Source organism: Ursus maritimus, unplaced genomic scaffold (genome assembly GCF_017311325.1).
Source record: "Ursus maritimus isolate PB19 unplaced genomic scaffold, ASM1731132v1 scaffold_7, whole genome shotgun sequence".
NCBI classification, from domain to species: Eukaryota; Metazoa; Chordata; class Mammalia; order Carnivora; family Ursidae; genus Ursus; species Ursus maritimus.
In genome coordinates this window covers 9,013,423-9,029,716 of record NW_024426885.1, presented here as the reverse complement: position 1 = coordinate 9,029,716, position 16,294 = coordinate 9,013,423, and the positions used below count along the sequence as shown (strand labels likewise).

At 46.2% G+C, this 16,294-nt stretch overlaps 1 long non-coding RNA gene across 1 annotated transcript; it reads right to left on the bottom strand.

The window, feature by feature from the left end:
* Positions 1-10,924: 10,924 nt before the first annotated feature.
* LOC121101288 lies at positions 10,925-13,060 on the bottom strand. Its single transcript, XR_005833269.1, has 2 exons — positions 12,162-13,060; positions 10,925-11,221 (listed from the first exon to the last, which is right to left on the bottom strand). It is a non-coding gene; the product is annotated as an uncharacterized LOC121101288 (long non-coding RNA).
* Between the last annotated feature and the right edge of the window lie 3,234 nt (positions 13,061-16,294).

Sequence of the window (16,294 nt, the reverse complement as noted above, 5' to 3'; positions counted from 1 at the left end):
TCTTTGCCTACAATGTTTTATTTTTATGAAAGTGGGGCATTTCACACTCATTTACTGTTTTGGTGAATTTATTCTTTGAAATAAGGCTCATTTCGATACTCTGTTCATGTTTCCATAGCACAGCGGAATTGCCCTCCAGGAAACAGGCTGTAATCACAGTCACTCGAGGATTTCCATCTCAACTTTTCTAGTCTTTTCTAACTTAGGGGACATTCACACCATATATCACAATAGCATCAGATTTCCTTTGTCATTGAGGAGGAATGTGTCTCACAGGGCTCACATTAGGATCACAATTTACCAAGTAGTAAAACTCATTGAAACCTCTCGAACGTTAACAGCCACCATCACCACCACCCTTGTCAACCACACAGCATCCAGGATCTCTTCACTTTCAAGAAGAAGCAGGGCTCAGGGGACTGAACCACTTTACCAACGATTCTATAAAGTCAGGGCTGGGGGGAGGTGGGCCTAGAATCCAAGACCCCTGTCCTTCACTTCCCTTTCTCCTGTTCCTCATGCCCATGTGGAAATTCTAAGGTGGGATCTTATATAGAATTCATTCCCCTCGAGGTTTGAAATCCAAGGCTGTTGAAAGGGGAAGCAACTCCTCTTCCCTGGCCCCCTCTCTCAAGTTAAGCAAAAATTTAGTATCTTCCCAGATGCCCCTTCCTTCCCTCACATCCTACATCCTCATTCATAAGGACGGTCCCAGGCCCTGCGTTGGGCAGGGCAGCCCAGGATGACTGTTTTCTGCCCATTCTGACAGCGTCTCTCCAAATGCCCTCAGAATCCCGACAGAGCGCCAAGGTGCCCTAGAGGGAGAACACAAGGGTGAACACACCCCAATTCCCCCTCCGCCTCAGTCCCTCACCTGCTGTGTAACTTTGGATGAGTGGTTTACTATTTCCTTTCCTCACTCTCTCTTCCGTAAACGGGATGTCACAGCCTTCGTCTGGTGTGGGGCTTATAATATTCTGAACAGGAAGCCCCCAGCACAGGCCTGGCACAAGGGAAGCATCTAAGAAATGTGATATGTTCATCTCCCCTCCCTCACTCTTGCCATGCCACCGTTCTCTCTTTCTCTACAAACCAAGAATAATGTATAGGATTCTTAGTAGCCCTAGAAGTCCAGGAAATATGGAAGTCCCCCTTCTCCTTTGTTTCCTTGAGGGCCAAAGAGAAGTCCGTTCCACCTTCTGGGGCCTAGGGCCACGCGTCTCCCAGTGTCTCGCCGTGATCAGCAGGGGGCAGCAGGTACCGCTCCTGGGGATTGTTACCTCTGCACACATGTTCTCAGGCCCAGCTGCCCCCATCTGGATCGGAATCTGGGCCCAGGGTCGAGCAATTATGCTTTCGCAAAACCCTCCATCCAGGTGCTCTGAGACTCCCCAGCTTTAGAACCACTGGGATTGGGTAAGACTTTGGGCCCTGGAGCTGGGTGGCTTGGATTCCAGTCCTCTCCCACCTATATTAGTCTGTGACTTTGGACACATTAAATGACTTCTCTGGGATTTCTTACCCACCGAGTGGGATTAGATTGCATAACCCCAGAGGGCTGTTGAGAGGTTTAATGGAGGAAGCTCTCCTGGAGCCCTGAGGCAGGCTCCTGGTGCAGGGCCCTGTGCTCGGCTTGGCCTCACCTGCCATGACCTGGGCACTTAGAGAAAACAGCTGTGAGTCTATATTGATTTCAAAATGAAAAGTTAAAGAAAAAACCCCCGATGGCCTAGTTCCCACCCCCAGGGATTCTGATCTAATTCTATGGTATTCAGCCTGGGAATCTAGGTTTTGGGAAGCGCCCCTGCTGATTAGAATGCATAGCAAAGTCTGGGACTCCAAGTTTAGTGTTTTAGGGCCTGGAATCTGGAACTAGACTAGCTGGGTACTGATGCTGGTCATTCTACTTACTATGTAACCTGAGACAAGTTCTCCACCTCCCTGTGAGCCAAAGCTGGGAGCTTAGTCTTTAAGCAGGGACTGTCAGCCATTCCCATCACCTGGGTTGTGGGATTTACTACCACGATTTCTGGGAGCAACTGACATCTTTCCACAGAGATTTGCCAGTATGGTCAGGGACTTCAGCCATCCTCTTCAGAAGACTAAAGCCTCTACTTGAAGCAGAAAAGGTGATACTGATGCTTTTGTGTTCTGGTCTCTCTAGCATCCAGGTGCCGTCCTCATTGGGATTGAGTTGCAGGATCAGGGCTTTGTGGGTCTTAACCTCCTACCTGGGATCCCCATAAAGCCCCCGTATAGCCATGTAGCTAAAAGTAAACTGTATTTAGCTCATCACAGAGTAAAGCTACCAGAAATGGATTTCCCTTCCATGTCGTTCTGAGGAGAAAAGCATTTATGATTTCTCTATATAGAGTCCATAAAGAGTAAAAGTATATTAGGGCCTGAAGAAAGATCATTTTAGAAAGAAGCTTTAATTGAATGTGAATGAACACATACTTCCTAAAAGGACCTACGGGTTAATACTCCACTTTTAGAGGAACAAAGCTTTTAGTTTAGTTTTTTTTTTTCTGAGCCGGTGAGTGATATCCTTACAAAAATAGTCTTTTACACTAAAAATTAGTCTTTTTATTAAAATATAACACTTCTTGTTTTGTAGGTATTTTATTTTGAGATGTGATTGACAAATAAAAATCGTATATTTTTAAGTGTATGGTTTGTACACCGTGATGTTTTGATATATGTATATACTGTGAAATGATTACCCAAATCAAGCATATTAACCTATCACCCCAAACAGTTCCCATTTTGTGTATATGTGTGGTGAGAACACTTGATACCTACACACTTAGCAAATTCCAAGTATACATTATAGCCATCTATAGCTATCACGCTGTACATTAGGAATGCGGAATTTACTCATCTTGTAATTGAAAGTTAGTACCCTTTAACCAACATCTCCCATCTCACCTGGTTCCTGGTAACCACCATTCTACTCTCTTTTACAGTAAGTTCAACTTTCTTTAGATTCCACATATACGTGAGATCACGCAGTATTTGTTATTCTGTGTCTGGCTTATTTCACCTAGCATAATGTCATCCAGGTTTACCCATGTTACCGCAAATGGCAGGATTTCCTTTTTTTTTTTTTAATTCCATATAGTTAACGTATAGTATTAAATTTGTTTCAGGTATAACACAGGGATTCAATTCTGTGTACTACTCAATGTTCATCAAAGGATTTCCTTTTTAAGGCTGAATAATAAACTCAAAATGGATTAAAGACCTAAAGGTGAGACCTGAAACCATAATAGTCCCAGAAGAGAGCACAAGCAGTAATTTCTCTGACATCAGCCACTGCGACATTTTTCAAGATATGTCTCCTAAGGAAAAGGAAATAAAAGCAAAAATTAACTATTGGGAATACAACAAAATGAAACACTTTTGCACAGCAAAGGAAACTATCAAGAAAACTGAAAGGCAACCTACAGAATGGGAGAAGATATTTGCAGATGACATACTGATAAGGGGTTATGGGTAGTAGTAGCTGGTGATGGGTAGTAAGGAGGGCACGTATTGCATGGTGCACTGGGTGTTATATGCAACTAATGAATCATCGAACTTTACATCAGAAACCAGGGATGTACTGTACGGTGACTAACATAATATAATTAAAAAAACATTAAAAAAAAAAGAACTTATCAAACTCAACACCCAAAAACAAACAATCCAATTCAAAAATGGGCAGAAGACATGAACAGACATTTCTTCAAAGAAGACACACAGAGATGGCCAACAAAAACATGAAAAATGTGCAACACCACTCATCCTCAGAGAAATGCAAATGAAACCCCCATTGAGATACCACCTCACACCTGTCAGAACGGCTAAAATCAAAATGACCAGAAATAACAAGTGTTGGCAAGGGTGGGGAGAAAAAGGAACCCTTAGGCACTGCTGGTGGGAATGTAAATTGGTGCAGCCATTGTGGACAACAGTATGGAGGTTCCTCAAAGAATTAAAAATAGAGCTACACCTGTGATCCGAAAATTGCATTTCTGGCAATACACCTGCAGGGAGCAAAACACTATGTTGAAGAGATATCTACCCTCCCATGTTCATAGCAGCACTATGTACAATAGCCAAAACATGGAAACGAGAGTCCATCGATGAATGAATAAAGATGTGGTGGATACACACACACACATGCGTACAGGACTATTATTCAACCATAAAAAGAATGAAATCCTGCTGTTTGTGACAACATGGATGAACCTCGAGACCATTATAGTAAGTGAAATAGGACTGAGAAAGACAAATACAGTATAATCCCACTTACATGTGAAATCTAAAAGGAAAAGAAAAAACCAAACTCCTAGAAAAAGAGATCAGATTCGTAGGTACCAGTGCTGGGGGTGAGGGAAGGGTAATTGAAGGGAGGTGGTCTAAAGGTACAAACTTGCTCTTGTAAGTGTTAGGTCTCTAATATTCAACATGATGACTCTAGTTAACCCTGCCGGATGGTGTATGGTGTATGTGAAAGTTACTAAGAGCGTATATTTAAGAGTTCTCATTACAAGGGAAAAAAACTTTTTTTTTGCATCTTATGAGATGATGGATGTTAAACTTATTGTAATTTCACAATATATGTAAGTGACATCATTATGCTGCACATCTTAAACTTATATACAGTGCTGTATGTCGATTACATCGATAAAACTGGGGAAAACCCCAATGGTTAGTTTCATTAATCTTTTCCGTCGTTTTTCTGGTCTGTGTTTTATTATTTATTCTCTAATCTTTGTTATTGCCTTCCTTCTGCTCTCTTTGGGTTTAGCTTGGCTATCTCTTTCTAGTTTCTTAAGGTGTAAAGCTATTTATTTGAGAACTTTCTTTTTTCAAAACGTAACCACTTATCACTATAAATCTCCTCATTAGGATTGCTTTTGCTGCATCCCATAAATTTTGATATATTTTGTTTCCATTTGTATTGGTTTCAAGACATTTTATTTGCCATTTGGATTTCTTCTTTGACCTATGGGTTTGTTCAGGAGTGTGTTATTTAATTTCCATATTTTTGTGAATTTTTCAGTTTTTCCTTAATACAGATTTCTAATTTCATATCATCGTGGCCAGAAACTCGATATAACTCTAGTCTTTTTAAGTTTATTAAGCCTTATTTTGTAACCTAGCATATGATATGTCCTGGAGAATGTTTTATGTGTGGTTGAGAACAACGCGTATCCTTCGCTCTCGAATGGAATGTTCTGTGTCTCTAAGGTCCATCTGGTCTAAAGTGTAGTTCAGTTCTAATGTTTCAGTGTTAATTTTCTGCCTGAATGATTTATCTGTTGTTGAAAGTGAGGTGTTAAATTCCCCTACTATTATTGTATTGTGGTCTATTTCTCTCTTTAGACCTGTTAATATTTGCTTTACAAGTTTGGTGCTTTGATGTTGGGTGTGTATATATTTACAATTCTTATAGCTTCTTGAAGAATTAACTCATTTTTAATTAAAATGATCTTATGTCCTGTTACAGTTTTTGATTTAAACTCTATTTTGTCTGATATAATTAAAGCGACCCCTACTCTCTTCTTGAATGTCCTTGTCTAGCTGTGGTATCAGGGTAATGCTGGCCTCCTAAAATGAGTTTGGAAGTGTTCTTTCCTCTTCTGTTTTTTGGAAGTGTTTGAGAAGGATTGATATTAATTCTTTAAAAATGAATTTTAGAAGTAAAACACCTGGTAGCATTCTTTGTGCTTTTTATATTTTTACATATATTTATATATATTGTCACATCATCTTGAATAAAACTGGTACCAACTTAATGTCCTACTAAATATACATGAGTACTTTTTTTTCCATATTGAGAGCAGCCGAAGGTGTTAAAACTAAAGATCTCTGACAGGTGCCTCTTGAATATCCTTGTGTTGATTGAAAAACTGGTTCAATTTTCTTACCTTCAGACTCGGTTGAATTCAACTCTGCCAAACACGGCACAATCAAAAGGGCCAAGAGGACGCGTCTTCTCACAGCCCCCATCCTTGTCAGGGGAAGAACAGCCTGAAGGGTGAGCAGGCTTTTATACCTCCCAGGGCTCCATATCTGGCTCCAGAGCTTTCTGGAGACCTTCAGGGAATGCGTCCGTTTGACCATGCGAGGGCCAGATTTGCGTGGGAACTGGGCAGCTGTGTGCCCGACTTATTATCAGCAACCCCTAACAGCGAGTGTTCGCTCCCCCAACTCATTCCTGGAACGTTGCAGAAAGTTCCCACGTGAAGCTCTTCGTAGGGGATCTCCAACCCGCGGCACAGTAAGCACCGAGCAATTCTTCCTGGCGCTGACTTGGCGTCGAGCCTTGTCCCTCCTGTTTCTGCAGATCGTGAAGCGGGTAGCACTACTGGTATCTTAAGCCTTCACTGCTCTTCTCTAAAAATTGAAGACTTTGGATTCTAAAGGCAGATGATATGGCACCTGGGCAAACTCTGGGTCCAGCAGGGTTGCTCAGATCCCCTGTCAGGGTGCTGACATTGAGGAGGGGGTGGCCCAGGATGGGGGGAAAAAGAAAGTGCGGGTCCAGACTTGGTTGCCAGGAATTTCAAACCGTTATGCCCAGAGAGCCTGGAGCAGGGGAATTAAAGTCCCCGAGGCACTGTGTTTTACAGATGACAGAAAGGAATCCTGGTTTCCCAGGTGAGACCAGGAAGAACAAGAGAGGGTGTTGCCCTCTACTCCCCCCCCACCCCGCCCCCGGTTCCTTTCTTCTTTTCTCTCAACAGATATTCATGAGTTAATGTTTCAGAGCTTGAGAATACTTGAACATGAGAGACACAGTCTTGCCTTCATGGAACTTGTATTCTAAGTGGGAGAGACAGACAACAAAAATAAACAAAAATCCCAATAGGGAGAGGTGCTAGGAGTACAATAAAGCAGGGGGAGGGGATAGAGAGTGACGGCCTGAGTAGTGGGAGGGAGATGCAGTAGGAGGTGGGCAGGGAATGGGTCTTGAAGATGAAATCTCAGCAAAGAGATAAGGGGGAGGCTGTCTTGCGTGATCTGGGTTAGAGGGTTGCCTTAAGGCAAAAGAAAGAGCAAGTTCAAAGGCCCTCAGGAAGCAGCAAGTAGCTAACTTCACACATGCGCAGAATCAGGGCAGTGCGGCCAGCTGGTGGAGGTCAGCGAAGGGAAGGGAGGTGGGAGGTAAGGTAAGGAGAGGCAGATAACGAGCACATGGTGAAGGAACTGCAGGTCAGATGAGGAGTTTGGATTTTATTCTAAGTGCAATTGGAACTTTCTGAGGAGGAGAATGGTGTGGCTAATTTTTAAAGGAGTTTCTGTGGAGGTAGCAGTAGGTACAGACTAGATATTCTAGGTTGAAACCCTTTCTGGTTGCCCTCAACCCTTCTGTGATTGACTGACCATCCTGCAGCCCAGAACCTAAGGATATTGGGGTTCTCGGGGAGGGCACAAGCCTATACTGTGACTCAGGGGAATCCATTCCTAGTTAGGTGCCCAGACGAAGTATTTGGCCTCATACCAGTGCCACAGTGGCAAGGCCAGCACTTGCGACATTGGGAAGTTGTGCTCACAAGGAGCTTGGACACTCACCAAGGTACCTGGCACAGCTCCACTCGGTTCCTGTCGGCTCAGAGCCTTCTGGGAATACCCACGTGGCAGGTGGGGACTGGGTGTCCTGGTGTGAGAGTGAGCAGGGGGCAGGACTCTAGGGTAGGGACCCTTCTGATTACTAAGGGCCGCTCACCCTCAGCTGTGTCCACAGACCCCTACTCCTACCCCCACCTTCTTCCTAAAGCCCTCTCCCTGTCTCCTATAGATGTGATCTCCTTGCTCCCTGAACCACCACCATTGGAGTGAGAGCTCTGTGGTCACTGTCCTGGGAAGGGGGAGGGGGACCAGCAGAGGGAAAACACACTAATTCCTTTCCCAGAAGAGGAAGTAAATAGTTCAGCGATGTTTACTCTTTTCCTGGTACCCGTAACTTAAACACTGTGATATAAAATTAAATACTACTTAAATACTGATATAAAGTGAATACATGCTATGTTTCATGATGTGGGAGTAAGAGAAGAAAGAAAACAAAGATATTTGTTCAATAATATGTATATTATATATGGATCCGTATACACATATCTGTATGTGTATATATACCAGCCTGTTCATAATAAATAAGGAGGAAATACTCATGTTGATTACAGTCTTTGCTTCTGTGATGGGTCACATGGCAGTGGGGGGATTTATAACTACCTTCTACTGCTCATTCTGTATCCCCTTTGCTTTCATCATCTTTACCTAGCAGGAGGACACAAAGCTTCATTCCCAAAGGGTCTAGGACATGAGTAGTCCTGCCTGGATTGCGTTGTTGTTGTTTTCCATTGACCTTAATCCCAGAGTACGGTATTATGCAGGGATAACCTCAGGGATCTCCTGCTTTTCGGACATATTCCTCACCTCCATTGTGTAATCTAGTTTCTCCTTGGAAGTCTGGATAAGTCACCCCTGCCAGCACTGTAACTGCCCTCCTCCGCCTGCTGACTCCCGAGGCATGAGGGGCCCAAAGTGGCTGGGTGGCGGTCCTAACTTCCAGTTCAGTGGAATCATTGTTGTGTCTCCTAGTGGAAGCATTCCTCCCTTGGAACTGAGCCCTCCAGCTAGGCCAGCAGAGTAGAAAGTTGTGGGAGCCGGAAAGAAAGCTCTCGCTAGGAGTAATGGTGCTAGACGTTAGGGGGAGGGGGGCCACTCCCATGTCCTCCCCTTGATTCCTGGAACTGTGAATCCTGGACGCAGATGGAGAACACAGGAAGCCTTCTGGAGAACCTTGCCCAGATCTGCAAGGTACTGCCACCCAGCTGGTGTTGCCGTCGAGACTTCGAAAGGCCAGTCCCCCATTCTGTGAAGCCAGCTGCTTTGGGGGGGGGCAGAGAAGAAGCCCCACCTAAGCTGTAGGATGTGGCCCGAATGAGCGCTGTCACTGGGAGGGAGCCAGGCTGCCGGCAGCCTTCCTTTAGACCTGACCACCTCATCCCCTGGGTCCCACAAGGCCCAAGGTGACTTGATTGCTCTGTTTAAGTCCTAGAGGTTGTGGTACTTTGTGGGCTTTCTCTTTTCAAGTGTTCATGAGCACCGGGGAGCAGAACTGTCTTATCTCTGGAATAAGTGCCTAACAGAAAGCCTGGAACCCATTAGGTGTCATGGGCATGACCCCAAAATGAACCTTGTCAATATGGGAATAGCTTTGCTCACTTAAACCTCTAAATTCAAACACAGCAGTAAACTCAAGACACAGGAATAAACCCTCTGTTAAATTCTTTTGATTACTATTTTTTTTAAGATTTTATTTTATTTTTTTTGTGTGTGAGAGAGAGAAAGAGAGCGTGAGTAGGGGGGAGGGGCAAAAGGAGAGGAAGAAGCAGACTCCCTGCTGAGCAGGGAACCCAATGTGGGGCTCAATCCCTGGACTCTGAGATCATGACCTGAGCTGAAGACAGACGCTTGATCCACTGAGCCACCCAGATGTCCCTCTTTCAATTCCTATTAAGAATACTTGAACGTGGCTCAATGACCCACATTCAGCTATTGACCTCACTACCATCCAGTGTGCTCTGAAGTATCTTTTCGAGTTCCAGTGGAGGTACGGTGGCTCCAGCCTCTTTTAGACAGAAGCGGACACTAAGCTCAGAGAGCAGAAGTGCCTTCCGTGCTCCACGGCAAGTCAGGGCAGGACCCAGGGCCTGGCTCTGTGATCAGTCACCTTTCCCCCCACCCCGGTCCAGTTCTCTCCACCCCCTGACCTTTGTGAGCCCACAGAAATGTTCTTATTTCCCATCCCTGTCTCTCCGATTCTGTGAGCTAGAATGCTCTGGCTCGGAGCTGGAATGTCTGCAAAGAAATTCAGTTGCAGGCAATTTAGAGAGAGGAAGGGTTGTTTTGTTTGTTTTCCATTTTATGTCCTAAATACTACCTTACTGGCAATGCACATTGAAGGATATCTAGGAGGGTTGGTGGTGATGAAGTTTGGAGGTGTAACAGAGGAAGGAGGAAGCGGTTCGAGCTCAGAATTAAGGAGTTGAACATTGCGATGTGATCCAGGTGGCAGGGGCATGTTTTCCTGTGGCAAATTCTTTGTAAGTCACACCCACGGGGACTTGCAGCCACATCACTTCTCGCCAAGTGCCCATCCTGCGACCAACACCTGATGCCTGCATAATGTCTGGTGGCCGAAAGGAGCCCGGATCCCAGGCTACTGGGAGTAACCCTGTGAGCCCCCTTTACTTGGCCTGGGTTCCGTCCCTGTGCCTCTTCCACAGCTCCTGCTCTGCTCCCAGGAGTCTCATCTTTACCCCCAGCCTCTTGCACCACCGAGAACCCTGCTAGGGCCCTGGCACAGGCCGTGAGAAGAGTCCAATTTTGCCCATGGGACGGGATCTCCCTACAGAAACCCTACATCCGCAGAGCCAACTTAGTGCCTAAGGGCCTGAAAGAAATCGCATCTGGACTGACAGTGGGCCCTCAGATGTTAGCACCTGCCGGGTTTGAAAACTGAGTTCTGAGTCTTTGTAAAACCCAAAGGAAGAGGTCCCTTTCTTCAGAGTCTCAAAGAGAGGGCGCCATGTAATAAAATCCAAGCAGAATGAATCAGCAATAGTGATCAGGAAAAAGTCTGTCTCACTTAGAAATGCCGTGTATCCCTTGTGGTCCAGGCTGCTGTGAAGCTTAGTCTAAACTTGGTTTTCAGAGGCTTTGATTTTTCCATCCCAAGCATCTAGCCCAGTAGCCCTTCCTGTGAAAATGTTTACGTGCCTTTTTTCTTCTCTACTCTCTCTCCTTATACTGCAATATATTACAAGCTAGTGGCCCCAAGACGCAAAGTGGGTAGTACAAAAATTCAAGTAATTTACATAAGCATCACCGTCCACAAAAATACTGGAGGCAGAGAGGAGTATTTTCAGCATTGCACATTTATTCAAAAGTACATAAATGCGGTGTAAACACTATTTGAACCTGACTCAAATAATAAACTCTACCAGGAAAGAAACCCTACGCATGCAGATACTTGTGCCCACCCAAGTCAGAGTCCCTCGTTTACGTCACAGGAGCATGGCGGCAGGGGATCACAGTTGGCACGCGAGCTACATTCGTCACAGCACTGGAGGCTGGGATAGGACCCAGTGCTGGAGGCTGTGGGCTCGGTGACTGGGGCTTGATTACTATTGGTGATGGCCAGAGCAGCAGGTGCCTTCGAGGTCTTAAGAAAAGACATACACAACGCATGGAGTTAGAATTTTTCTTCTTGGTCCATTGGTCACAATCAGGGGTATCTACGAAGTTTAGGCTGAGAGCCAATCAAATACGTAACAGTAGCCCGAAACGAGAGCTCTCTGTCCCTGGCCCCAGCTCCTATCTAATCCCTTCCTCTCCCAGGATTGCTAGAAATGTAGACTCAGGTCACAGCCAACAGGGGAGAGGGAACTGCAAGTGTGGATCAGCCGGCTGATCGCTGCAGGCCCAGCAGGTGCAGAGCGGGATCGCGAATGTGCCACACTTGGCCGTGCCCCGCGTTCCGGGATTTACCTTCTAGCTCACAGCTTAACTCCCCTGGGATGGGAACGGCACTGCTTCTAACGACCCATCTCTCCCAGATTGGAAGGTTCCTCTCCCCCAAAGCTAATTCTCTTTTGTCTGATCGACCCTCCCTTGTCAGGTGTCCCCTGGGATCGTCACACAGCTCCGCTTCCCCATAGTCCTACAGGCTCACCTCACTGTCCCCAAGCCCATGCACGGTGACGGAGAGAACACCGTGAGAGCTCCCCCAACTCAGCTAAGAGGAGATCAATTCAGCCTGTCCTCTGCGTGAATGTGAGGCACAGACTCACTCCCAGCCTCCCCCCAGTGTGCAGTGCCTGGGACGGAGGGATGGCCCAGCCAGTGTGCGGAGTCAACAGCTAAGGGTCCGTTCAGTGAGAGTAAGTGGAGCAAAGCAGCACAGAGCCCCCCAGCCGAGAACATTCTACTTACGAGCTCACAGCGCCGAGCCAGAAGGGGAGAAAACCAAGATTCTACACCCACTTGCTATTCATGACCTCACCCAAGGTGGGACCACAGGGCAAGGAACGACCTCGCTCAAGCAGAGAGCCCCAGGGATACTATCTGAAGGGGTATTTTTCACTCTTACCCACATCACTCACTTCAGTTCCTCGGCTAGTTTGCAGTACAGACAGATGACAACACCCGTCAGCACAGCTATGACCATCAGTAAGCCGCCTCCAATGGCAATCATCATCTCGAGGTCAAGCATGTCGCACACACCTGGGCAGAGAAGTGCAGGGAAGCAGGGAGTGTGGCCTCCCCCCATCCCAGCCCCCTCGCCGCCTCAGCACCCTTCCTTCGGCGGGGGACCCGGGAGCCCCAAGCCGCAGAGCCTTCCATGTGTAAGTGTGTGAGAGCTCCCGGGGAGGCCTAGGAGCCGAGGCCGGCCGTGGGGGGAGCAGGGTTTCTTCGTGGATGAAAAGCAACTGAAATGCAAAGTCCAGAGCAGAGGAAAATCGGGAGAGAAACTGGGAAAAAGCTTCCTTTCCGTAGGCAGCGGTGGGCAGCTACAACTGACACAGGCCGGCCCTTGTGCAGGTAGCTTTACTGTGAGCACCGGGGCCTCCTGAAATAAGTCACTGAGAGTCAGGAGCGACCCCAGCTGCTCATCAGGTTTAAACTACTTTCTGGGAATGACTAAGGAAATGTCTTTTCAAAATGTCGTCTGTGCAATGCTGAGAATCGGCAAACCCACATTGTAAGTGATATGTTTTAAGGGAAAAGAGTGTTTCATTCTCCCACTGACAATTCTCATGCCATATTAGGGTTTAAGGAGATTCTAGGAGCCCTTGACCTTCATTCTGTCTCTCCAGGAGACCACAGGCCCTTTGGACATTTTTCCTCCTAAATCCTCCCAGGAAAATTTGTCTGGAATCAGCAAGCTGTTTGACACTCTGAAATGAGGGAACAGTGAGCCCGGAAGGAGGCATAAACAGGGCAGCTGCTGAGCATACTCACTGTAGTTAAAACGTCCAGATCTGCATGAAGGCCAACTATTAAAAATTTTTTTTAATTGAGGGAACAGGATATTTTATGAAAGCTGTAATTTGAGAAAGAAGCATCGGATCATCCTTGCTAGAAGGAATTAAGATCCAAGGTCAAAGAACTCGCCTTTGAAGCACAGCCACCGTCCAGCCCCATGTTCCATGCCACCGGCATGTGACATCAACTCCTGGGACAGCAGCTCTTCCGCGGGGTTCTGAATTCTGTCCCATGTGTAGGTGGACCTCAGCCCCCAGGAAATAGATATGCTTTGTTGAACCATTTCGTTCTAAGTCTTTCTCTTTTCAGGTCTCATTTCCCTCACATTGATTCTCAGGCTTTGACTCCTCGAAAGCAGGTTAAAGATTTCAATGAAAAAACATAGAAAGATAGAAACATGGGGAGGCTAAAACTCCCCTTACACTTAAAAAGTTCAGTTAGAGAAAACTGAATGGACTTTATGCTTTAGCTACACAATGAAATAACGCAATGCCATTTACGAGGATTCGTGGGTATGGGAAGATTTTCGCACTTCATCAGGAAGATACAGGGTTACAAAAATGAAAGTTGACTAGGACACCTGTTCTAGTATGTGTGTACAATACAGACCCTAGCCAGCCAACCTAGTAACACCAAATGAGGAGACTCCAGGTGCAGATGACATGGTTTAGACATGTCTCTCCCCGCCTCTCCCTCCGAAGTACAACTGTAATCCCTGGGGAAAAAAAATACAAGAGTCAAACAAAAGTTCTGGAAAGAATTGGAAAGAGGAAACAAACCGGTTAGAGACCCCAAGCCTGGATGAGCAACACAGCAGCAGAACAGAAGAGGTAGCCCAGGCTGAATCTAGCAACAGAAGGTGGTACCAGTGGGCTTACTGCTCTGGGGACTTAACGCAGGTCCTGGCAACAACCCCACACTAGCAGGGCAACAGCGGCAAGTGTGCGGTGTGGGAGCCCCACTGGCAGTAGAAGGCCAGGGGAAGTGCTCTGCTTCCTCGCTGGTGCCGAGACTCCTCTCCACTGGGGGACAGCGGGGTGGCCAGCTGATAGCCCAGAGGGGATCCATCGGAAGAAGCATCTCTGTCCCTATGCACCAGACTCCCTTCTCCCACCTAGACGTACCAGATGGCTCCAGCCTGAGGAGTCTCCTGCTCCTCCTGGTCGTGCTGTCAGGCCCCAGAGAGCCCCAGCGACACCACAGAAACTAAGCAGATCCGAACAGCACTGCAAAATTGTCGTTAGAAGCTCATCCCACAAGCGTAGACCAGGACCGACACGCTAAACCCAAGCAGGTGACGACCTGATAAAATGAAAGATTTACACAGGACTTAACCCAAATATCCAGAATTCTACGGAAAATCACCTGTCGGACCAAGAACCAGAGAAGTAACACCTGAATGAGAAAAGACCACGAACTGATGCTAACAGCAAGATGAATTAAATGTCTGAATTATCCACAAAAGGATTTAAAGTAGCCATCGTAAAAAAAAGCTTCAACAATCAACCACATATCTTCCTCCAACAATCAAAATATAGGAATCTCAACAAAGAAATGGAAGTCATAACAGAAGAACCAAATGGAAATTATAGAATTGGGGGGGGGGACCTCACCAGATGGGCTCAATGGCAGATGGGAGATGGCAGAACCCAATCAGTGAACTTGAGGACAGAGCAAGAGTATTTACCCAATCCGAACAAAAATTTAACATAACCTCGGGGACCTATGGGACTATGACAAAAGATCCAGCATTTATGTCATCAGAGTCTTAGAAGGAGAGGAGAGAAAGGATGGGGCTGAGCTTCTGAAGAAACAAGACAGATTCAAGAAGAAGAGCAAACTCCAAACAGGATAAACCCAAGAAAAGCTATAGCAAGACACATTATAATTACACTTCTGAAAACTCAAGACAGAGAAACAACACACGACCTACAGAGGGACACCGGGTGAACCATGGACGTTGCATCTGTAACCACAGCAGCCGGACACAAGTAGCACGTGACATCTCTCAAGCACCTAATGAAGAGAACTCCAAATTCTATACCCAGCAAAACTATCCTTCAGGGAGGGAGGGGGAGAGAGACATTCTCGGACGAAGAAAAAGAATTTGTTCTAAATATATCTACCCCTTAGAGAATGGTTAAAAGAAAAATAAAGTGAAAATAGCTCACCCAAGTGATGGGGACGGGGAGGAGGAATTTAGGGAGCATAGTCAAGAAAGGCCTTTCTGAGGATGGGACGTTGCAGCAGAGGCCTGGGGAAAGGGAGAGGTCGAAGTGAGGTGCATTCCAGGCAAAGCAAGTATTAATGACAGAATCTTGAGGCCGCAATGGTTCGGTGTGTTCAAGGACCAGGAAAAAGGCTGTTGGGGCTAGCGTGGGATGTGCGAAGAGGAGTGGCAGCACACCAGTTGGGACAAGTAGCCAAGGATCCAATTTTGTTGCGGTTTAAATCCCAAGTAAAAAGCCTTTTTCCCCACCGGCTGTAGAATACCTTTGCGGTGTATCAACGGGGTTTTAGGAAGGAGCTCATGCAAGCTGGCTGCACAGTGTGTGCTTTTAGACATAAACCAATGGTTCTCAATGTGAGTGGCTGGTGGGCTTCGGGAAACGCGAGGCCTGGCCCCACCCTCAGAGTTTCTGATTCCATACGTCTGAAGTGGGGTCCGAGAATCTGCATTTCGAGTAAGTTCCAAGGTGATGCTGATGCTGCTGGTTCCTGAACTAGACTCGAGAACCACTGCTCAATGGAATTGACTGTGAGTCCCTCCTGCACGAAAGGTAGGATACAGAAGGGGGACTTCAAAATCGCCGGAATAGTAATGGTACTAAGGAACACGTGTCATTGCCATTTAAGAAGACAGCAGAGTAGAAAAAGGGAGAGAAAAATTTAACATCTGTCATTTAACATCTACTATAGGTGTCATGCTCAGAATATTATAAGCCTCATGCCGTAGCATGACGTAGGCTGTGCTATCCCCCATCTTACAGAAGAGAAAACTGAGGTCAAGAAAAACATAGAATCACTCGTCCAAAGTTCCACAGCAGGTGAGTGACTACGGTGGAAGGAGAGTTGGGGTTTGTCCACCCTTGTCTATTTTCCTCTAAGCCATCTTGGAAATATGTCTTCCAAAGGCATTTGGGGGGACGTCAAAATGGTAGAAAAACATGAAGAAGATGCTAAATTTGCTTTACCTTGAGAGAGGGGGCCATGGAAGAAGAGTTGCAGTTTATAAATATAAGAAAATCAA